Source organism: Malaclemys terrapin, chromosome 3 (assembly GCF_027887155.1).
Source record: "Malaclemys terrapin pileata isolate rMalTer1 chromosome 3, rMalTer1.hap1, whole genome shotgun sequence".
NCBI classification, from domain to species: Eukaryota; Metazoa; Chordata; order Testudines; family Emydidae; genus Malaclemys; species Malaclemys terrapin.
The window spans coordinates 74,732,617-74,756,394 of NC_071507.1; the positions used below are offsets into that span (position 1 = coordinate 74,732,617).

General features: G+C 41.3%; 1 long non-coding RNA gene across 1 annotated transcript in view; it reads right to left on the minus strand.

Annotated features, from left to right (window-relative positions):
* LOC128834741 (uncharacterized) overlaps positions 1-23,778 on the minus strand; it is a 61,894-nt gene that overhangs the window by 6,808 nt on the left and 31,308 nt on the right. Inside the window, exon 4 of the long non-coding RNA XR_008444479.1 lies at positions 3,630-3,810. This is a non-coding gene — a long non-coding RNA (uncharacterized LOC128834741). The remainder of the gene's footprint in view (positions 1-3,629; positions 3,811-23,778) is intronic.

Consider the following 23,778-nt stretch of genomic DNA (forward strand, 5'->3'; position numbering starts at 1 on the left):
GAAAGGGAGTGCGGTTTTTTTATGGGAACTTAATGATTTTCATTGGACAAAACCCTGTAAGAAAGGAGGAATTCAAAGGCTCCAGGACTGAACATTATAAATAAATAAAATCTCTCCACCCAATGCAGTGAAAAGGTCTAATCCTAGCAAAACAATCATAACATTTGGCTACTACCTCTGCAATGAAAAAAGTTGTAGGGCAAAGGACTTACATAACAGGGGTGAAGATCACCCATACTCCGCACACCTGACATATGAAATTTCCAATATCAGTCATGCTAGGCTAATTCATTAATTTTATTGACATGTCCTAAGTTTTAAGGATAAATATAAATGTTTTCCCCACTATTGGGGCCTCAGGACACAATTAACATCTATTTTTCTTGATCTATAATTATAGAGCTAGACAGGAAGCATAATTTCAGTTTCTCGAACATTTTGAGTTTCCTAAAAATTTTTCATCCCAAATTAGGAAATAAAGCCAAACTCGAATTTCTTCATGGAATTGAAATTCCATGCTATTTTGTATCAGAAATACTGGGTAGCCCAGGAATCCAGCTCACTGAGAAATAGAGTAGCCCAGGGAGCTGGCCAACTGGCTAGCTAGTCAGCCTATGGATACTTGGCTCCCTGGAAGACCGCTGGGTGGGGAGCCAGGCAGGCAGGGAGCAAGGGATTTCAGGAAGCTGGGATTCCACCCAATTGCCAGCCAGATGGTTGGAAAGCAGGAAATCAGACAAGTAGGTAAGCTGGCTGGCCAGCCTGCCTCCCTGCCGGGTTTCTGTCAAAAGTTTGGATGGAATTGATATGTTCCATCCTGTTGAACATTTCTCTCTGCCCACTGTATCTGCATCTGAGTGCTCAAATTGTCATTAGGTTGGAATTGCCTCCTTTCAGTTCCACTGCTTTCTGGCAAAATCCTTTCAAATCACTGGAGAAGAGTGAAAATAACTCGGCCTTTAACAATAACAGAAAAGGTCAATCTTATTGTTTGAAAAGACGGCAGGGATCCTCTGATTGTCATTGAGAGAGCAGCACACCATTGAGCCCTAGTGAGAGTGGCACTTCACCTGCCTGAGATTGCCTCAGGTCAGGAAAATCCTCAACTGGCCTTTTAGAGCAGCTTTCCAGCTGCTTTCCACTGCCTCAGCAATGGGAGAATACAGAATGCAGCTGAAGATCTGGCCAATTGATGCAGCGAGTTACACCTGATCTATACCGGCGTGAGGCCAGAATTAGGTTCATCCCAGTACCTTCCAATCTGGGTATCATTTCAATCAATGGGAGCTGCAGATATTCATGCAAAGAATATAAATATAAAAAAAGGATATTTAGGAGCCTAAATATTGATCTAGGTGCTGCACTTTCGGTTGCTAAATGAGAAAAAAATCTGCCTAGATAATTGAATAAGGATCACAACTTCATCTTTCTGTGTTATGTAAGCAAACGTATATATCAGAGCAAACATGCAATCCATTTGTTAACATCTGACTACAGCTGTTGGATTTATGCACAAATCAAACTGAATATGTTGATCCGTAAACTCTATTTCCAAATCACTGGAGCACAATATGAAACCATAGTTACAGCAATAGCAAATCTCAGCCTGTTTGCCTTTTTCAGCTCTTAGAAATGTAATGGTGGCCCTTCAGCTTACTTAGTATTTCATAATAATAAAATCAGAAATGAGAGAGACCTATTAGGTGATTCCTGTCTTAAGATTACTGGTCTAGCACATTGTCAAAACGATGCTTACCCACATTTGAAAAGCAGTTGGAGCTTCTGGGATGAAGTGTGCTATATAAGCACAAAGTATTATTATTATTATTTTATTATGATGATTACTATTGCCTAGTACCAACCAGTCTTGCTTCTCCTCTCTATAGCATCATGTGTTCTCAAGTGTGAGCTACACCAATACATCCCAAGGTGCTAAGTTCCAGACCTCAAGGGGTCTCTTATCCTGCATGGCTGCTTTGAGAGCTTCCCCCTGCCCTCAAGGCTTGCTTGGCTCCCTCAGTACACAGGTGTTGGCCATTTCACACAGCCTAACTAAACTGATCCAATAAAGAATGCATGCTGTGCTCAATAAACGCTGAAATTGTTGCAAGTACTGGGGAATGAGATATGGGACTTTTCAGCATGAGGCATGTGTGAGATAGTGAAGAAAACAGATACTGAAAAGTCAATTCATAAAGATTAAATGAGTATTGTGGTAACTCAAATGCATCTGATTTTTTGTCACTTTGGAAAAAAACCCCAAAATTATTAAAATATCTTCTATAGCTAATGAAAAACTTTTTCAGAACCACATACTTTCAGCAATACTTCATAACCAAGCTGAATCAATAAAATTATTTTAATATGTAAGAAGAATGTGTCTGGCAACACTTTCTTTCAACTCCATTTAAATGCATAGATGTGTGCTACAGTGCAGACTTCTATTTCTAGCAAGCAACAATTCTTACAGCTTTAAAGTTAATAGCTCTGATGCAGTTTGAGACAGTTTGCGTTAAATTCGTTCTTATACTTTAACAGAACGAATAAAACACATCAAGGTCGTTTGGGGCATGAGATTTGAGATGAGATTGCTTGGCATCTGGTTTACATGGTTTAAGATCAGACTTCCATTTAAAAGAAAAAGAAAAGGTAAGATCTTCCTAGGCTCAGGAAAATTAAATTGATTAGCGTGATTCATTTTATACACCAATAAGAGGGTATTAATCACGTTGCATTGTTTAGCCACAGTTTCATTATAACTGCAACATGCAGACTAGCAGATTATCCTCATTCAAAAAGAAGTCATTCCAGGTTCAAAGGTTTGTTAAAAAATTTCTACCTTCATTATACTTTTATTTTGGGTAGATTTTTGATTTATGGGGTTGTGACTTACAGTTAAATGCCTGTTCCTGAAATGTGCAAAGCATCTAAACCCTGTCCCCCTGCCAACTCTCCAATGTCAGTGGGAGTTGCAGGTGCTCAGTATTATCTTTTCATGCACAAAAAGAAAAATACTTTGTGACCAATCCTTGTTCATGCACTAACTGCTTTGTGCCACTTCAGCAGCTCAAAGTCCCCTAACCTAGGTCCCCTGATCATATCACTTGGTGTAGGGAGCATTGTCAGATAGTGTAGAGATACCATAGTGGATTCTACACCCCCATCTCTGCAACCAAAATAAGCCATGTGTACACAGGAAAAGGGGCCACGGGGCATCCCTTGCACCATAATCCAGTAATCTTCAGCCGCTGTAAAAGACTAGTGAACAGTTGGCTCATGAACACTGCTCTGGGTGTGGTCTATACTTTCATTCTAAAATTAGTTTTTTAAAATTTTAGATTAAGCATTAGCAAAAAGAACTAATGGGAGAGAGCACAATGTGTGTCTTCTACACACCCTGAGAAAAAAGTGAGTGCTGTTTCTGCAGACAGGCTGAGTTCTTAAAAATGTAAAGAAGCAAGAGAAAGAAATCAAAGCAGAACGGTTTCAAGCTACACACACTCCTTGGAGCCCCTCTCAGTATAAGGCACTGCACTGAGAATCAGTTCAACAGATACAAAACCCTGCACGATAGCACCTATCGAGCCTTAAACTGATTCTAAACATTCTTTTCCCCTCCATCCACCTACCTGCATATACATCTTTTCAAATGGCTTCTCCCAAAAGCTCATACATCACCGCATTAGTGGCATCAATAAATCTCACCGATTATGATTAGGAATTTCCCTGATATCACTGCAAATGATTCACTCTCTAGGGAAGTTTGGTAGCCAACTATTTGTCAGGCAGCTGCTGATTGCTGTTAACACACTAGAATAAGAAAAGAAAATGGTAAGAAAAATTGTTAAAATAAATCTTAAGTGTCACGAACGTATTTGGCCAATAGATAACAGTATTATGTACAGTAAGTAATAATTTAAGAGAACTTGCATTTATTGATCCAGAGCCTCAGCCCTGATACCATTTTCCATTGCTCTGGTGGTGCAGAGGGGAAAGCTGCCCTACGTGGGCAGCCAAAGGTGCCCTCCAGTGGAGATCACTAGAGCTGGTGTAAAGCCACCTTGACCCATTTGTTCAGCTTGGACAGACCCAAAGACTGGGCCGTCGGGCTTGATTCTGCTCTTAAATCAAGAGAAATTCAGTTAGGTCCTTATAGTCTAGCGCTAGTCATCTGAGAATCTTGGAGAATTTTACACAGGTCAGTATAAATAGCCACGTGTTATAAGCAGGGAATCTGAGACACAGGGCATTAAGTAACATTCCCATAGTCAAACAGTACATTAGGAACAGAACCCAAGTCTGCTGAAACCCAATATTCTCTCCTATTCTCCATCAACTACCTTAACTCTGCTCCAATCCAATATCAGTATGTTTCCAAAGTAACATTAGATTCCAGACACCTATGGTTTGAAATAGTAGGCCCCAAAGAGAGTAATTGGGGTGGGGAGGATATGCCATTTAGCTATCTCACACAGGTACGTTTACCATCCTCAGCATCTACATATAGCAGATCAGCTTGGTCCCATGGCTGCAAGTTGTGTACCTGGCCAGCTTGGTCCTGTCACGGTTCCCAGATAGCTTTCCCCTTCCAAGACCCTGTTCCAGGCCCTTGAGTACACTCGTCTTAAGTGGCTGGGCCAGGCTCAACATCTCTTTGGGGTAATATCCTGCAACCCAATCACTCTCTGACAGGGTCCCCAGCCTACATCTCCCTGGGTGCCAACGGTGTTACCTAGCAGTCCCAACTGGGCTTGGACCCTGCCAGAGTTCCCCCCTTTGGGATCCTGTGCTCAGTAATAGCATGCAGTGACACAGAAGCAGTTTCTCCAAAACAAGATGCAATTTATGTAACCGAATGAGACACAGAGCTTAGAAAAGTAGATTCAACAAAGAACCGTATAGGCATATTGTCTTACATATGCTTGGCATTCTCCTCAAGCCTTAGGTAGATATAACTTAGCCTTGATGTCCTCTGTTCTCTCTGGTCACCAAGTTACAGCTTGCTTGCTGCAGGCCCCAGATCTTCATTAAATATGTTCAACCCTTAAAGTTTAGACTCAAATTGCCCAGCTGTACGAATGAATTGTGCTCAATTAAATGAAGGTCGACAGTTGACAGCAAGAGTTTCCTTCTGTTTCTTTCCTCTGAGCCTAATTTCATTGCTCCTCAAGAGCCACCAGAGGAAGGGACCATTAGTGTGAGCGTCTCCTGTGGCAAGAGAAAAAGGGGCTCCACCGCTGCTGCTGCACTGACCCCCGATCTTGGACCCAGGAGAGGATTTGTGCGTGGGGAGCAGGAAGGCCAGAAGGGATACACGTTGTACCCCCCATTGCAAACCAGTGGTTAATTCATGCTGAAGTGGTACTGGTGTGTGTGTGTGTATATATATATTTGGTAAGTACATGCAAAACCTGTTTTTGTTTGCATTTTGTGTTGTAATGGAAACCATTAGCTCTATAGGAAATCAAGGAACTCACCCCCCAATTTTTACCCAATATACTCCTCTCCTTCCAGATCTAGGTCATGGCTCCCTTTCTTTTGGGCAAGGAAAATTAAATGGGACTCCCTTCCTTTTTCTTTTATTTGCCAGAGAAGAACTTCCTCTTGCAATGGCTGAATGTACTAGCCCATGTCATTCTGGGGAGAATGAGAAATTGGACTCTACTAGTGTCTACAGGTTTCTTGTGCAACAAGACAGAACACTAATGGCAGAAATAACAGGGACAGTGGGACCAACCTGGAAGACATCAATTAATATCAAATGTTTGATGTTCTGAGGGTGGGGGGGGGGGGTGTTTTCCCCCCAGAAGCAGTAGTTCTCTGGTGAAAGCAAGGTCTTGTCTCCACTGCCCCAGAGCGCAGACTACAGGGGCGTGAGTTGCAGCATTCACGATGATATTGGTCTGTAACTGCCCCCTGTAGACCCTGCTAGCACAGAGATACCTAATTCATATTAACATAGTCCCATTTAAAACAAGACTACGTTAATGCAAACTAGATATCTTTTAGTTCACACTAGCAGGGTTTACAGGGGGTCATTACAGCACAAAACTTTAGTGTGCACTGCAAGTCATACACCCCCAGTCCATACTGTGGGGCCATATGGACAAGTTATGTTTGCTATGCTACCTGCAGCCATGGGGTTGGTTATTTGTGTGAAAGAGGGAAAAGCACAGATGAAAACTGGGGCATGCCCTACTCCCTTGGAAAAACCCAGAGGTGAAGGTTTTGGAGAAGAAAATGCTCTAGGTTTCCCCCTCATAGAGTTTCTCTTGAATCCTTCCATCAGGGATGTGGGGTTTGTTCCACCTATGAAGGATACAGGAACCCCTACCCACCTGGATTTGCAGAGATCTCTGTAGATTACTGGGATTTGCCAGGGGCCCAGGGCCACATATTCAATGGCTCTCTGTGCTAATATACTGGCTCCAGGGCACAGAATGTTATTATTTCTATCACTAATCAGAATTAAGGGCTCAGACCTGTAGGTTGCTGGTCACTTCTATCCCCCACTTACTGCCATTTTTAAAAAGTGTTAACAGGTGAGATGCCCATCACAGGTATGTTTATACATGTTCCCATGTTAAAGTGGCTTGTGAGAACCAAACAGAGAGCTGATCAGGCTTACAAGACTGACTAGCTGGTATCCACTAACGCAGGGATCGGCAACCTTTGGCATGCGGCCCGTCAGGGTGAGCACCCTGGCGGGCCAGGTTGGTATGTTTATCTGCTGCATCCACAGGTTCAGCCGATCACGGCTGCCACTGACCGCGGTTTGCTGCTCCAGGCCAATGGGGGCAGTGGGAAGAGGCGGCCAGCACATCCCTCGGCCCGTGCTACTTCCCGCAGCCCCCATTGGCCTGGAGCAGCGAACCGCGGCCAATGGGAGTCGCGATCGGCTGAACCTACAGATGCAGCAGGTAAACAAACCGGCCCAGCCCGCCAGGGTGCTCACCCTGGTGGGCTGCATGCCAAAGGTTGCCGATTCCTGCACTAACATTTTCAAAAGTTCTGGATCCACATTACTTATAAAAAGAAATGTGACTAAATATCTATGTTATACATTTTATTAAAATGCAAAGAATATATATCACCAAAGCTAAGTTCTTATTAATAATGTTAAACTAAACTAAAAATAAAGCACTACAACTCAAATCATTATCAAATTAAGGTCAAATCAAAGTATTGGACTGAAGATAAAACATCAAATTAGTACAAAAATAATTAGTTCTTATATAGTTTCAAAGAAGGCAGCTGTCTAATTAGTTCTAAATCCCATTTAAAGAATTTTACCAAAGTTAATCAAATCTGTAACTTGAATGGTTAAATATCTTAATAGTAAAACAACATTATCTTATGTCTGAACCACAACCTCAGAGCCAATTACTGAACTTCAGCCTAATATTTCTGTTCTTATGGAGTGGCTAACCCTCCCCCCAACTCCTCAAACAAGATATTATAATACAGACTTTAAGAAAACTCTCTTGATAAGCCGAACTAAGACACACTTTTATTTACCAAAAATTAGATGACAGTCTCAAATTTCTCACAGACATAGAATTTACTCTGAGTAATTTCATGAGACACTATTTAGGGCTGCTTAAACCTGGGGAACTTTTCTCTCCAGTTCCTTCCCTGTGTGGACTTTATGGGTACTCACACATGCATGTGCATGCTCACAGCACACTTTCACTTCCACACCCTTAAACTAAAAAAGGATAGAAGTGCTGGGCGGTCTCCCAGTTAATAAAAACAAAAGACAAAAAATATGAAGAGGAGGTTTCCAAACTCTTCAGCCCTTGGTGTGTCCTCGACTTTATTTATAGAGTAGGGGCTGGAACTGCAATCATGCAACCAAACAGTGATGATCTGCTAGCCTAATGCTTCTTGCTAACGGGTCTCCTTCATGTGCAAAGAGATTGTCAAAGGCTGGAATGGCCTCGCTGATGCTGTTGGGACTTCTTCTCCCCAAGATGATTGGTCTTGGAGGTTCTGGAATTTCAGTCTCCTCTCAGGTGGCTTGTTGACATGTGTAAGCTCAAAAGCTTGTCTCTCTCACCAACAGAAGTTGGTCCAATAAAAGAAACATTACCTCACCCCCCTTGTCTCTCTAATATCAAGATAAAACTCACTTAAAATGTATAATTGTACATGTTATATAATGCCTGTATTCCCATAAAACTATTCTCTCACAGACTACCTACATATTACATTGTGGGATTCCCTGCTTATCTCTCCAGTAACTCCATCTGACATTTGCTCAGTTTATAAGTAAAAAAATAAATAAATAAAAACATTTCTCCGAACTGCTGTTGCTGCAAACTCCGCTTGAGACCTGGAAATGAAGTGTTTTCCTTTCTGTGCCTCACATCATCACTGGCACTATACGTATTTTTTTGTTCATAATTCAAGGAGATCAAAGATAACCTTCCTCTCTGTGGCCTACATCCTGCAAGCATGACTGGAGGCTGCGGAGGGGAGCAGGTAAGTTTAAATACTAGGAGCCATACTCTGCACTAAGAATTAAGTCCAAGTGCCTCCTATACTCCTCCCTTCTGCTCAAGAGTGCAAGGTACAACGGTGATAGGATGGATGCACCAAGCAAGTTTGAATTCCTTTTCAGTCCTCACCATCAAATAAGGAAGTCCTTCCTATCTGAACACCCTCCCCGAGGTAGTGGAGCACAAGTATGTGGGGGATGATGGAACTTTAAACATCATTCTATACAATACCAAACGGATGCACCAGTGATGTATCTACTGAATTGCTCTAAACTGTATTGAATGTAATTTGTTCTCTGTGGAGTACAGCTTTGAGATGTTAAATACACCATATAAAGAACTGTAGAGTGACTATAAAAGCTTAAATTCATCTATGATCTTTGTGAAGTTTGCCAGAGCATTAAACTAGAGGTGGTTTGAAAAGCCACTGACAACCCTGAAACTTAAATTATAACAATTAGTCTCTGCTGCCTTGAAAGGCATAGAAAATTAACAACATACAGTTTGAAGACATTTACAGCAATTGAGTTGTAATGGTCAATCATTTTTAATGCATCAAGAATTAATTTAATGCATTAGAATTTAAAATGCTTAATACTGAGCGGCTTTATAAATGTTATTCAGTCACTTTATAAATATTTATTTTACAGAGTATTATTTATTTTGCACAATTTATAAACCTATTTTGGGTACTAATCAGTGATGTGCCAACCAGTTCAGAGAAAATAAGAACCAACCCTAACCTCCTCCCTGCTCTCAAACTGCATTTGGTGCAAGATTTGTGACTATTTTAAAACTTTTTGTTTTGCAGTTCCGATCAAGAGTGGAAGGGAGGCTGTTTATGCTGTATTTCCAGCCTGACTGGAGTAGGAAGTCACAGAGATATCACAAGATTGCCCATTAGTGCCAGTTAAAAATTTTCTGTCACAAGTACTTTTCAACAGAAAGAGACTTTTAAAAAATTAATCAGGAAAAATTCTCTTTTCAGAAAAAAAACAAATATTTGATTCTTAGGGGAGGGAGGAGGTTAATGAAAACCTGAAATTTCAAAGAAAAAAAGATTTCATTTTGGTCATCATTTTTCATGGGGAGGAAAATAATAATTTCCCAACCAGCTCCATGGCCTATGCAATTTGCAGAGGGGTTTGAATAAATGTGGCTAACCACCTGAACTTCTAAGTGCTTGATCCTTGGGTCAGGCTGAGCTCTGCTTAGTGCAGGACCCCAGGAAGGCAGGAACAAAGGGGGTACGTTGTCTGTATTGTGATCCAGGGATTGTCTGCCAGCTGCTTTTGCCCCTTGATCGAATTGGAACAACATGAGGGCTGCACCAACCTGCACTGGTTGGCAACAGCCTCCACAAGGGATCTTTCAGCAGCCAGTGATCGGCAGAGGACAGCAGCATTCTAGCTCTATCCACTTCCCTGGCCGTGCCCCCAACATGCCAACTTCAATGCAAAGGGAGGAGGAAGTGGCATACACCTCTTGGAGAACTTGCCTGTACTGGGTACATACTCAGCTTGTTGGTTAAGACAAGTTATGGCCTCTTTATTCCACCAGAGTTGTGAAAAGGGGCAATATTAGGGGCCAGAATCTGGCCTCAAATCTCTCATGATCATGAGACGGCTATAAGTCCCAATGATTTCAATGGGCTCTACGCAGAGCAATATTCACTCACAGTGAATAAGGGTGGCAGTACTGCGTCCCTCACAAAGTTCAATGGGAACAGGATTGGGCCTTTCATCAGCCCAGAGAATAAGATAATACAAAGAAAGATTTCTTTTGTTTCCCCTAGAATCCATGAATTGGGATAAAGAGTCAGAATTTCTAAGCTCAGTCTGGAGATGTAATAAAAGCATTAAGTCAGTCTAATCAAACGCTGGCGATACTGAAAGTTATACTCATGTGGAAACAGTTTTCACAGGCCTTTATCACTGTGAAGCTGATTACAAAGCCAACTGAGGTAAATGGGAATCTTTCCGCTGACTTCAATTGGCTTTGGATCAAGCCCAAATTTAACAGCATCCCATAGGTCTGGTTTTACTTCCTTTTTATTATTATAAAATGTTTACACCAGTAGTGCTGGCTCATGAAGCAGAGAAATGAAATGCTCTTTAAGAAAAAAAATGATTCCCATACCATTTTGAGCTTCACTTTTTGACCATCATTTGATGTGTGTGTGGGTACTTAAAAAATTGCTTTTTGAATGTTTATTTAAAGTTACTGCAAGTTTGTCATTTCACAAACGTAGCTGCTGGAATGTCTTTAAAAGCTTGTATGGGATATTAGATTACTCCTAATTGATCAAGCTTGCAATATAGTTAAAATCTATTGGAGCAGTAACAGAACTATTTAACATCCTGTCTTTTCAGAGTCGGCATGGTATTTATTCATCTACAGTGCCTGAATCTATATTTCCATTCCATTCTATGAACTCGCTGAATTTGGCTCATCATGTCTCCAGAATAAATATCCTTTGTTGATTTAGGAAATAATGATTCCCCCCCTTTCTCTCTCTAAATACTGCAATATAATATGGTTACCATGCTTTCCATTACCGTTGTTCTTTGAGATGTGCTGCACATGTCCTTTCCATTGTAGGTGACTTACAAGCAAACACACATGGAGGTGGGTTCGCAGTCTACCTGAGCAGAGATTGTAGGACAGCCCATCATCTCTGGACTGATGGGAAATAATATTACAAGAAGCAAAATTGTGGACTGAAGACCAAGTGTCTGTGAAGACCAAGTGTCACCAAGAAAGCTGCAGAAGATGCTCTGATAAAATGCTCTAACTGGCAGGGTTGTATTAGCTAGTTGGTAGCATAAACAAATACATGAAGAGATCCAGGATGAGATTCTCTGAGTGGAAACTAGTGGGCCCTTAGCACGATCTACTACCACTACAAACAACTGCATAGAGGATCTAAAAGATTTAGTCCAACCCAGGTAAAAAGCTAAAGCCCCTCTCACATCCAATGAGTGAAGATTTTCCTTCTCTCTGTGCTCATGGTATTTCTGAAAGAATGTGGGAAGTAGATTGCTTGATTAACATGAAAATTAGAGACTACTTTCATGAGAAATTTTGGATAAGGGTGGAGATAAACTTTATCCTTATAGAAAACTGTGTAGGGGGCTCTGATAGCAGAGCTCTCAACCGGCCTACGCTTCTGGCTGAGATAACTACCACCAGAAATGTTACCTTCATGAAAGGTGAAGGAGAATGCAAGTTGCCAGAAGCTCGAAAGTAGGTCCCATCAATTTTGCTAGGACTAAATTCAGATCCCCAGGGGGAAGGGGTCTTATACATGAGGGTATAATCTGACTAAGACCTTTAGGAATCGGGTAACAATGGGATTTGGAAAAAGGGATCTATTATCCCCCAGACATGGAAGGCCGAAATAGCCATGAGATACATCCTTATAGGGCTAATGGCCAAACTCTGTTTTAGATCTAGAAGAAAGTCCAGCATGAGGTCCAAGGGTGCCCACTTTGGAGATACACCTTTTCTACAAGACCAGATGGAGAAGTGCTTCCACTTAGTCAGGTAAGTATTCCTAGTTGAGGGTTTTCTACTATTCAGAAGCACTTTCTGAATGTCCTTGTGACAGAGTGCTAGGTATAAAACCCTGAGTCAGCACTTTGTTCACAGCAGCTCCAATCAGGCATAGCAGATTGGATCTGACGAGGCAGACCTGCGCCTAATTTGTGGATGGGGCAGAGCTCACAAATAGACACAGGAAGGAAACGAAAAGTGGGAAAGCACGCAGTGAGAGGGAAAGAGAGAGAGAATGCTCTCCCCCTGCTTGTAAAGGCGCAAGATATGCTGTGAAGGTGGTGGGACTCAATTATGAATAAACTGCACAGAGTGTTGAATCAGCACAAGGGTCTCTGCATGGTTTGTTGACTGAGACAAAAGCAGGACCAAGGATGCCCTGTTATAGTCCTTCAAACAGGACTTTTCAAAGACTGACAGCCATGAAGCATCCATGCTGTCAAACGGGGAGCTCGGAGGTTGGGATGGAGCAGGCACCCATGTTCCTGAGAAATTACATCTGGATCCAACGGGAGAGACAGGGGAGGTTCGACCAACCAGGATAACAGGGTCAAGTACGGGTGTTGATGAGGCCAGGCCGGTGCTCTGAGAATGAGTTGAGCATTGTCTTCTTTCACTTTGAAGACAACTCTGGAAAATAAAGGAATCAGAGGGAAAGCGTACAGGAGGGATTTCTTCCAGGATAGGAAACAGGCATCTGTCAATGAGCCTGGGCTGAGCCATCCCCAGAAACAGAACTGATGACATTTTTTGTTGGTTCTTATTGCAAACAGGTCCACTTGGGGAGTCCCCCACAGTTGGAACATGGACCTGCCTATGTCTGGGTATAGTGACAAGTCATGGTGATCAGAGAAGGATCTGCTCAGCTTAACCGCTAATGTGTTCTGTTTCCTGGAAAGTAAGCAGCTCTGAGATTCACTGAGTCAGCTATACAGAAGTCCCAATGGCGAATTGCCTCCTTGTTTATGTAAAACATGGTTGTCGAATTGTCAGAATTAACAATTTTTCCCCCACTATGTGAGGGAGAAGCCCAGAGAAGATGTGTCAGTGTCTAGAGTGAGGGTTGGTAACAGGAGGAGAAAGTGAACCCTCCATTCAAACTTTCAGAGGGTTCATCCACCAGTCTAGAGATGACAAAACTAACATTGGCACTCTAGCCAGTTTGTCTAACTGGTGATGACTCAGGGCATACATTGATGATAGCCAGGCCCGCAGTTTTCTGAGGTGTAATCTGACCTGCTGAACTACATAAATACATTCTGCTACGTGACTGAGAAGACTGAGGCAGCTGCATACTGTTGTGACATCACTAAGTCTTGTAAAGTTTCAAACCTGACTTGTGGTAAAAAGGCCGTGGCCTTCTTGAAGTCTAAGACTGCCCCCAATGAATTATATTGTCTGTACCAGTTTTAGGATTGATTTGTCTCGATTTACTGGGAGCCCCAGTGTGTCAAACATTGACAGGACAGTTCATATGCTGGATAAGACTTGAGCCTCAGACTGACCTCTGATCAATCAGTCATCTAGGTATGGGAACACATGGACACATTATTTTTGTAGATAAGCTGGTATGACTGTCATGAACTTTGTGAACACTTGAGGAGAGCTGACAGACCGAACAGAAGCACTGTGAACTGATAATGGCAGCCATTCAGCATTAATCTGAGATACTTCCAATGGTTGTGGTGTATTCTGACATGGAAGTAAGAGTCCTTTAAGTTGAGGGCAGCCTACCAGTCCCTCCGGTCCAGAGAAGAAATAATTGAAACTAGGGTTAACATTATGGAGTTTTATTTTCTTTAGGAATTCATTAAACTATCTTAGGTCCAAAATAGGCCTGAGACCTGCTTTTGCATAGGAGATCAGGAACTAGCAGGAACTGAAGTTCTTCCCATCTATGGCCCCTGCCTGCACAAGAGATTGGACCTCTTATTGAAGAGCAATCTCATGAGGCCAAGTATCAGAGGAAGGCTCTGAGGACTTGGACCATTGACTACATTTCATGTCCAAAAGCTCCAGCTCTGCACAAATATGACAAGAAAATGAAGCAAGAGCTCTTTTCAAATCTGCCCTTCCAGCAATTTTATTCAGCAGATTCTTTAACCTGGGTCCCCGATGAATCATCCTCCCTCTTGGGATCATACAGATTTCTTTTTTCTTGTAAAAATGAACTTGGCTGTCTCCTTGCCTGTAAGGCAATAGGTATAAAACTCTTGTTACTGCAGCTTCAGTGTATGATCCACTTTCTTTGAAGGAGCGAGATCAGGGGAGAAAGACCACTTGGGAATAAGAACGAGAGCTGCTGCCCTGCAGGTTGAGCCTGCTAGTCCCTGCTGCAGTGTGTGATGTACCACAGTTCATAAACTGCATTATGTGATGCAGTTCAATCTGCCCATAGCTGATGAGTTGGACAAAATGACTGGAAGGGAAATAGGCCATTTCAGAACCGCGACATTATAAAAATAAAGCTCATCTACCTTACAAGCAGCTTTCCCCTGGCTTGTGGTAATTCCATTTTACACATCCATTCAGGTGTGATTCTGGTCTTGCTTTCACTGGTTTGACAACTGCATAACTCCATTGGACTCAGGGGTATCAGTCCTGATTTACAGTAGTGTAAAGGAGAAGAGAATCAGGTTTAGAGACTCCCAACTTGTAGAACATAGATGCTTTGTTATTGTTTTCATGCACCTGATTTGAGTAGTCTCTGCATACATGAGTTTTCTTCCCTAATTTGGAATCTTGGGGTTCCTACTCTGGCTCAAAATAGAGGGTGAAGCTGCATCATACATTATGTCTCATAAAACTAGGGCCTGATTCTGCAAAATGCAGAATGCCTCCTGAAGCCCCTCAACTCCCTCAGTACAATGGGAGTTAATAAGAGCTACTTTACATCCCCTACTACATCTGCGCAGCTGCACTGGGTTAGCTCCTTGCATCAAAAGGAGTAATTGAAGCTTAAGTCCTTAAAGGTAATAATTTCCTATTTGGGGATATGAATTGTCACAAACTGTTAGAACAAAAACTCCTTATTGTATTTGGAAATAAATCACTTTATGTTTAAAGGCTTTAAAAAAAGAGCTTGCTTCAGAATCACTGCTAAAAGAAACTAAGTCTATGATCAACTGAATAAATTACTGTATCATGTATAAATCCTATTGTAATCTTGGACTTCTTTTCATGGTTTAAAGCAAAGATATTTTTGTGGGTCAATAAACTGAATCTGGTGTAAACTCAGACAAGAGCTACTAGAATATAACTCATGTTGCTGTTCTCTGTAGATAACCAAAACACACACTGCTTCTGCAGTAACAATAATAAGCATGCAGACATACTATGTATTTACTTCATTTGGAAGAGGTACTTAACATACTATAACTAATGGTTCTTGGCTATAAACAACAGTGTTTATGAAGTAAAGGATACTATAAAACCCAATCCAACCCACTAAAATGAATTGGTTCCTTTCCATAGACTTTAATAGGTTTTGGATCATGCTCATAATGTACAACAGAAGGTCATATCTAACCTGGTGTAGTTCCATTGACTTCTTGAATGAATACAGCCCTTTGTTATAAGTAGGCTTGGCGGAACTCGATTTCTTTTCTTATTGCAACAATTAATATTGATTTTTATTTTTAAGATTTTTTTTCTATTTTTAACTATTTTTATTTTCCAGTTGCTGGAAATTATAGGGAAGTCAGGTTGAGGTTAGGACAGCTGACAGAAGATGGTCACTGCATGGCTGAGGAGCCCAAGAAAGCCAGGCACAATGTGCAAGGCAGGCTGTGGTCTTGGCCCGGCAGAGCAGAGACTCTCACCATGGCTGCAAGGAGGAGAACAAGCCCCTGGCCATGGGGTGCTGCTGAAGAGTTCTTGGCTGGTGAGTGAATGGAGCTGCATAGGGCTCCCTGCACGCCCGGATGGCCAATGACATCTGATCCCTGCAGGCACTAGGTGAGGGGAAGGCTGCTGTCCTGGCTGGGCAGAGCAGAGGCTTCTGGCACTCTTAGCTGATGAGCGAGAGAGTAGGTCCCTAATAGTGGGATTGCATAGGGCTCCCTGCACTGCCACAGGAGCCATTCAGCAGCGGGATGACCTACCCAGCTGCTGGAGGCTCATCCTCACCATGCCCCCACCGCATCTTGCACCTGCAGGGATTGGGTATCACTGACCCTGTGGCTGTGCAGGGAGCCCTCTGCAGTCCCTCTAGGGTGACCAGATGTCCCAATATTATCGGGACCATCCCGATATTAGCAGCATTGTCTTATATAGGCAACTATACCTCCTCCTCCTTCTCCCTGCCCCTCCCCAAAAATTGTCCTGATTTTTCACACTTGCTATATTGGGTCACCCTAAGTCCCGCTGTCACGCACCTGCTTGCTCACTTGCCAACTGGGGTACGCACACTGTCTCTGGGCAGCAACCGTTCAGCAGCAGGATGCCCTCCTCCATGGCAAGGGGCTCCTCCTCTTCTTTGCAGTTCTAGCAGGGCGTCTCTGTTGCCCATAACTTGTACCTGCAGGGATCAGGTGCCACCAGGCCTGCAGCAGTGCAGGGAGCCCTCTGCAGCCTGCTGTCACAGACCCGCTCCCTCCTTCCCTCTCTCCTGTGACAGTAGGGCTGCAGAGGGCTCCCTGCATTGCTGTGGGACTGGTGACACCTGCTCCCTGCAGGCGCACTGATGCTTACTGATTGATTTTTTTGGGTTGATTTTAGCATTTCAGCTGAAATTTATGTTTACTGACATTTATTGACTGAAATCAAATCCTACCAAGTCTAGTTATAAGGCTTTACTGCTTAAGCAAAAGAAACTATATGAACAATCAGACAGCTTTTTATTGGAAAAAGGGAGATGGTCTTACCCAATGGAGTCCCTCACACTTCTATTATCTTTGGGAGTGGAGAGGATATTTTTTCACGAGGATCCTTATTTCTTATTTTAAACTCTCTATGAACAGCAATGGGTAGCCATTCTTCCAATACTTCTTATGCCCTCTGTGACGTTGTGCAGTCTATATGGTTTTATAAAAATATGATAAGTGAATATAACGTAACTGGGATATGCTTAATGCAAAAGGTCTCTTGTAAGGTATCATTACAAAGCTTATAATCTACTGAGTGTGATCATCCTATCTGTAAAATGTACTACTCTTGTATCTGAAACTAGGAATATAAAATATAACTCTGAGGGCCTGTTGTAATTATGCGAAGGGTAGGCCATTAATGGTGGTTTGGAATCTTTATGACTCCCATTAACCAGGACCATTGTCTGCAGATGGCTGTTTTTTACCTGTGAGTCTTCCTGTATATGTGTGTGCTGGCAAGTGGGTAATGAAGTCTTGCAGTGACATGTGATCATGTCACCTGAACTGGAATCCATCTTTAACTTGGTGCTTCTCCAGTGGGAGGGGGGGTGGAAACCCAGAGGGACAAAGGGTTCCCGCCTTATGCAAAAGATATATAAAGGGGTGGAACAGAACAAAGAAGAGAGATGAGCCATCATGAAGAACCCCCTAGCTACCACCTGAGCTGGAACAAGAGCTGTACCAGGGGAAAGAATTGTGCCCAGGCCTGGAAGGTGTCCAGTCTGAGGAAAAAACTTACTGAAGCATCTCTGAGGGTGAGATTATCTGTATTCAGTTTGGTTAGACATAGATGTGCACATTTTATTTTATTTTACTTGGTGACTTACTTTGTTCTGTCTGTTACTACTTGGAACCACTTAAATCCTACTGTCTGTATTTAATAAAATCACTTTTTACTTATTAATTAACTCAGAGTATGTATTAATACCTGGGGAAGCAAACAACTGTGCCTATTTCTCTATCAGTGTTATAGAGGGCGAACAATTTATGAGTTTACCCTGCATAAGCTTTATGCAGGGTAAAACGGATTTATCTGGGTTTAGACCCCATTGGGAGTTGGGCATCTGAGTGCTAAAGACAAGCACACTTCTGTAAGCTGTTTTCAGGTAAACCTGCAGCTTTGGGGCAAGTAATTCAGACCCTGGGTCTTTGTTGGAGCAGACGGGAGTGTGCTGGAGAGGATGCTGGAGTCCTGAGCTGGCAGGGAAAACAGGAGCAGAGGTAGTCTTGGCACATCAGGTGGCAGCTGCCAGGGGGTTTCTGTGATCCAACCTATCACACCCTCTATGATTAACACCAGTGGAAAAAAAGACAATGATATATATATATATATATATATATATATCTAAAAACATCATTAGTGTAAGCAGCTACTTGGAAAATAATTTGATCATAAGTAGTCTGTTATTTCACCAATCCTGCCAACTGATATGAAGCAAAAAAACACATGAAGAAGAACACCCACAACCTAACACTTAGCCTCTGCAACCTACAAAACTGTTGGTGTCAGAATATGAATGGGAGGTGAGCAGTCAAGAGAGAAAAGTCATAAGAACAATGAACTTTTAGTAACAGAACCATAGTAAGTCATTTGTTTTCAAGTACTCAAATTATAGTAGGATAATGTTAATTAGTAAGATATTTGAGGTATTCTCACCCCAGGGTCAGAGAAGTCTGTATTTAACTCAAAGATTGAAAAAGACCAGTTAGGTCATCTTGTTTCCTCTTCTATCATTAGCACTTTTAAGGAAAATAAAATAAATGAAATGATTTAAGAAGGGGCTTGGCTCAGAAAGCCACATTTTCTCATCATTATCTCATCTTGCGTGTATTTTGTTTCATTGTGAGAGAATGTGTTAGATGTCCCTGTGGACACAAATATCGTCTGCAATCTATAAATGGCTAGAACCACTAGAAAACTCACTTCCACAGAAACCAAAATCTCATAATGGCAGAAAGGGGTGATCATTCACGAGCTTTCTCTCAACCCTACTGCAATATATCCATAAATCAATCCTTTAGTACAAAGTTTAAATGAAATGAATTTATCATTTCAGATTGTAACAAGAATAGGTTACTTTTTCTGTTCTCTTAACACTCAGTGACACGAGAAAAGGGATTCATTTTGTGATGCTTTATAACCTCATCTCATAATCCCAGTAGAACTACAAGCCACTCAGGATGCTCAACTACGAATGGCTTAAAAAATCAGCTCCATCACTTGGATGGTTTGCCCCATTATTTTTTTAACTTACTGAGAAAAAAAACAACCCCAAAAAATGTACTCTGGCCTTTGTCAGTCTTCTATGCCTTATGGACAACAAGCATGTTCTGCTGACTGAGGACACAACAGATGTCAGTGATCCCTCTCAGATAGTGGATAGTACCACATGCTTCAGAAGAAGATGCAAGAAAACCTTGTCTTGAACAAATATAGAATGACCTGTCCATAGAGCAGTTTCTTCCTAGCCTTCATAAACTAGCATTTGGTTTATGCTTTGAAGAATGAGGGATGCTCTTCTATACTTACAGGTTTTATTTTGTCATTGTTTTTAATGCAATATAATTTAACTGTGGATGTTCCTTAATTAAGTAAGAGGCCTAATCCTTTTCTTTGAAGCCTAGTACACACTTGGCCTCAATATCTAATGTCAAGCAGTACCATGACTTAATTAAACACATTGTATAAAAGTCTTTGCTTTCAATGTGTTACCTTTCATGGGATGTGCTCTATTTTTTTATTTTTAAGAGGAAGCTTTCCGGTGTGAATAGCTGTTTGCAAGTATTTGTCAACAGAAACTTACTTGGCTTGAGTTTTAGCTTTTCTCTCTCCTTTGTCTCTTAATAAACATTCTCTGTCCTTTTGCCCTATTTTTTGTCTTCAAGAGCACTATGGAAACATAGTACAAGTCATTACTCTGTCACACTCCTACACTTCTTTTTCTTATCTTCAGCAAAGAAAGTGAGCTACTTTTTTATTTGACAAAAACACAAATGCAAATTAAGCCATTTACCCTAATTAATTCACATTGTTTCTATTTCTCAGAGGTCTGACCTGAAGCTTCCCCCTGACCTTTCTCTGTGAGCTCTCCCTGATGAGAGTCTTAAGTGCCACTAATCACATAGTTAAGAGTCAGCAAGGAAAACATGTCACAGTAAGCAAATGGCCCTTTAACATTCAACTCTGCTCTGATGCACAGGTTTCTTCTTTGCTAAGCAAAGAACCCTTTTCAAAAACACAAGCACACCAGTGAAAAGCGGTCTTTTTAGTTGCCTTTTAAAATTTGTTTTCCTGAAGTTTCATAGTGCAAAATTAAACATACAGCACTGTACAGTAAGGACTATATGTGTACATGCAGATACAAACTTAGATATATGAACTATACACACAATTAAGATTATCTATTGGGATTGATCCTGCTCTCATTTATACCAGTGTAAATCTGGGGTCCACTAGAGTCAATAAGAGCAAGGTCAGACACAGGTTTCTCTGATACACAGTGATTGATGATACAATTATGTGCAGGTAGATGCAATAGAAGTGTTTGAAGCTTGAAAGTGCGAATTAGGGGTGGAAAGGAAACGCTGCCCGGTGTATACTGGGGCATCTGCTACACCCATCCCCAGAATTATAGGGCCAGTGTCAGTAGTGGGAACAACAGTATTTCATTCCTATTTGCTGCTTTTGGTAAGAAGGAAATTCCAAAGTGGATCTAAGATAGGGGATAAAATGAGAGTGTTGGGGAAACTGGGTCAGCTGGCCACCACCCAAAAAAGTCAGGAGAAAAGAAATGGCATATCTGCAACTCCTCAAAGATATTGGATGAACTTGTAAAAGATCATGAAGCCGCACTTGCGCCAAGAGAAACTGCAGGAAAATAAAAAGGGTTGTAGGACCTGTCACAGCAGCTTAGCTGCTCACTGGGAATGGCCTATTCCCCAGTTTCCCCATCTCGCTGTACTTCAGTTTCTCTTGTTCTTGGGTAGTTTAGATTTCAGGCCAAACTCAAAAGTCCTTCTTTTGGGGGTAAATAAAGATCTAAACCAAAAAAAATTGCAAACCTCCTCCACTTGGGCAAGGGCTCCATTTATTTATGTTAACTCAGTACTATCAGACCCATATTGCCACTTCCGTTCCAGGTTGGTTTTCATGCAGTCAACATTCATGTTCAAAAATTAAGCTTTACAGCTTTACAAGAAAGAATAAATAAATGGCAAATGCAGCATTTAGTTTAAACAGACAATGCAAAGAAAAGAGAAAGCGAGAAAGGGAGCTGAGAAACAAATTAAAGAGTTCTGACCCCATGAAATTAAAGACATGATCCTTTCCTGTTTTATATGCGATGCTTCACCCACCATGATAAGGAGCTATAATTCTAATCAGATGCAAAAAATTAATCATATTTCAAGGGGAAAAAAGAGCAAAAAAGTTGAATACACTAGGGCTGTCTTGGTTTAAAATCCTTCCGTGATAAATGTATATTTTATAAGGCATGTACTATACCATAGTTAACTTTGTAATTAAGTGCTAATCTTTATGGCTTTGTAGTAAACAAAGCAATACACAGCTGCTGTGATTGATTAAATGCTGAAGCACTGCTGAGGCCTTAATCAACTTAAAAAAACAATAGCTTTTCATATACAGTTGAATGAACATTTAAAATTGAGAATAAAATGGGTCAAATTAGAACCAAAAACAGTGGAAAATATTTGCCAATTTTTGGAAGCCAATTTATTGTCCTGGAATAGGAGGAAAAGAGAAAAAGACAGAAATAGAAATCTAGAACATAATAAAAGGAAGATATATTTCATAATGAGAACAGGTAACTTTTTTTCATTTGTTGAGAATATTTGACACTACAGTATTTTTCTACATATGAGTTATTGTTTGGCACCTTTAACGGTAGGTCTATGCAGGCTAGACCTAGGGTAGGGTGGGTCTATGCAGTGTGTAGAGTAAAGACACTGCTCACCCAGCTAACACAGGTATAAATAGCAGGGCAGATGGCAAGCCACTGCCTATGTGAGGGTATGTACCCTAGGGCCTAGATGGCTCTCTGCACACCCAAGCAGTGCCTCCCATATCTACACTGCTACTTTTAGCACTATAGTGTCTCACTGCCTCGGGTCTGTGAGAGCCTTTTCCTGCCACAATGAAAGACTTTGGCAATGGGGAAAGGCTCTGGAAGAGAGGAGGTAGTATGGAAATACTCCAGCAGTGGGGAGCTGCTGGGCCTTCTTCCCATGCCTTCCCCCAGTCAGAGCCTTTCACCGCCATATGTAGCTACAGATGGCAATGAACGTGGACTCAACCTACCTTTTATTACTGCATATAGCTACATGTATTATAAACAATGCCGAACGCGTAGACAAGACCTTTGAAGCATCAGGTGAGCATCTCTCACATCAACATTTGAAATTCACCACATCCTAGGAAAGGGGTCTTCTCTCCAGAGTAACAAGAAGACACGAATGACACAAGTTGCTCTAATACACACAGGGCCAAAATCATACCTCTATAACAAGATCCAATGGCTGGATATTGAAGCTAGACAAATTCAGATTGGAAATAAGGCATAAATACTTAACAGTGAGGTATAATTAACCACTGGAACAATTTATTAAGAAATGTGGCAGAGTCTCCATCACTGGCAATTTTAAAATCAAGATTAGATAGTTTTTGTTTTTTTTAAATATGCTCTAGTTCAAACAGGAATTAATTCAGGGAAGTTCTTTACAGGAAGTCAGACTAGATGTTCACAGGGGCCCCTTCTGGCTTTGGATTCTATGAAATTCTATTTGCCTCAACAATTTTAATACCCCCAAATGAGAAGAATGACCACCATCGTACTACAAATTTGCATATATTTGGTCTTAGTTATATATGAATATAATTTAATGTTGCCAATTCATTTTACAAAATTAAAAAGAACAGTATATGTTCAATAGGTCTGGACTTTTGTATGGCTTCAAATGTTGGGCACTCAGGAAGAGACAGGAGGAGATCTTGAATACAGGGAAAATGAAAAAATTAAGATGGAAGCTTGGAGTTACAGGGATAGATCATGTTTGGAGTGAACTAATTAGGGAAAGTGTGAAGGTGGTACCAACTATAGAAAAGCTGAGGGAACCCAGGCTTAGATGGTTTGGCACATGAAGAGAAGATCAGAAGAATATATGAGATACAGGATGTTAAACTTGGAGAAGAGTGTAAGAGAAGGGTTTGAAGACCCAAAATTAGATAGATGGATGGATGGATGGATGTCATACAAAAGGATATGACAAGCTGCAGAGTTTCCGAGAAACAGCTTCAAGACAGATTGTGATGGAGAAAACTCAAAGAGCTGACCCTATATAAATGGGACCACGTCTAGAAGAAGATGCACAATAGGAATTTAGAGTGATAGCTGTGTTAGTCTATATTAGCAAAAACAACGAGGAGTCCTCGTGGCACCTTAGAGACGAACAAGTCTTACCTCACACTTGGTAAAGCAACCCCCATTCTTTCATGTATTTATACCTGCTCCTATATTTTTCACTTCATGCATCTGATGAAGTGGGTTCTAGCCCACAAAAGCTTATGCCCAAATAAATTTGTTAGTCTCTAAGGTGTCATAAGACTCCTCGTTGTTCTGCTAAAGCTTCCAACACTACCACAGGCTTCATCTACAAGAGAAAAAAAAACAACATCATACAGAGTGCACCATTTTAATAGAGCTGTTCCTTTTGCATCAAGTATTTTACATCATAATGCCCTGGAGATGAGCTATTTCCAATAGGGCTCAATTAGGTTGACAGATATAACTTAATAGCTTCATGGGAATGGTAACCATGTATAACAACATCACAGACAC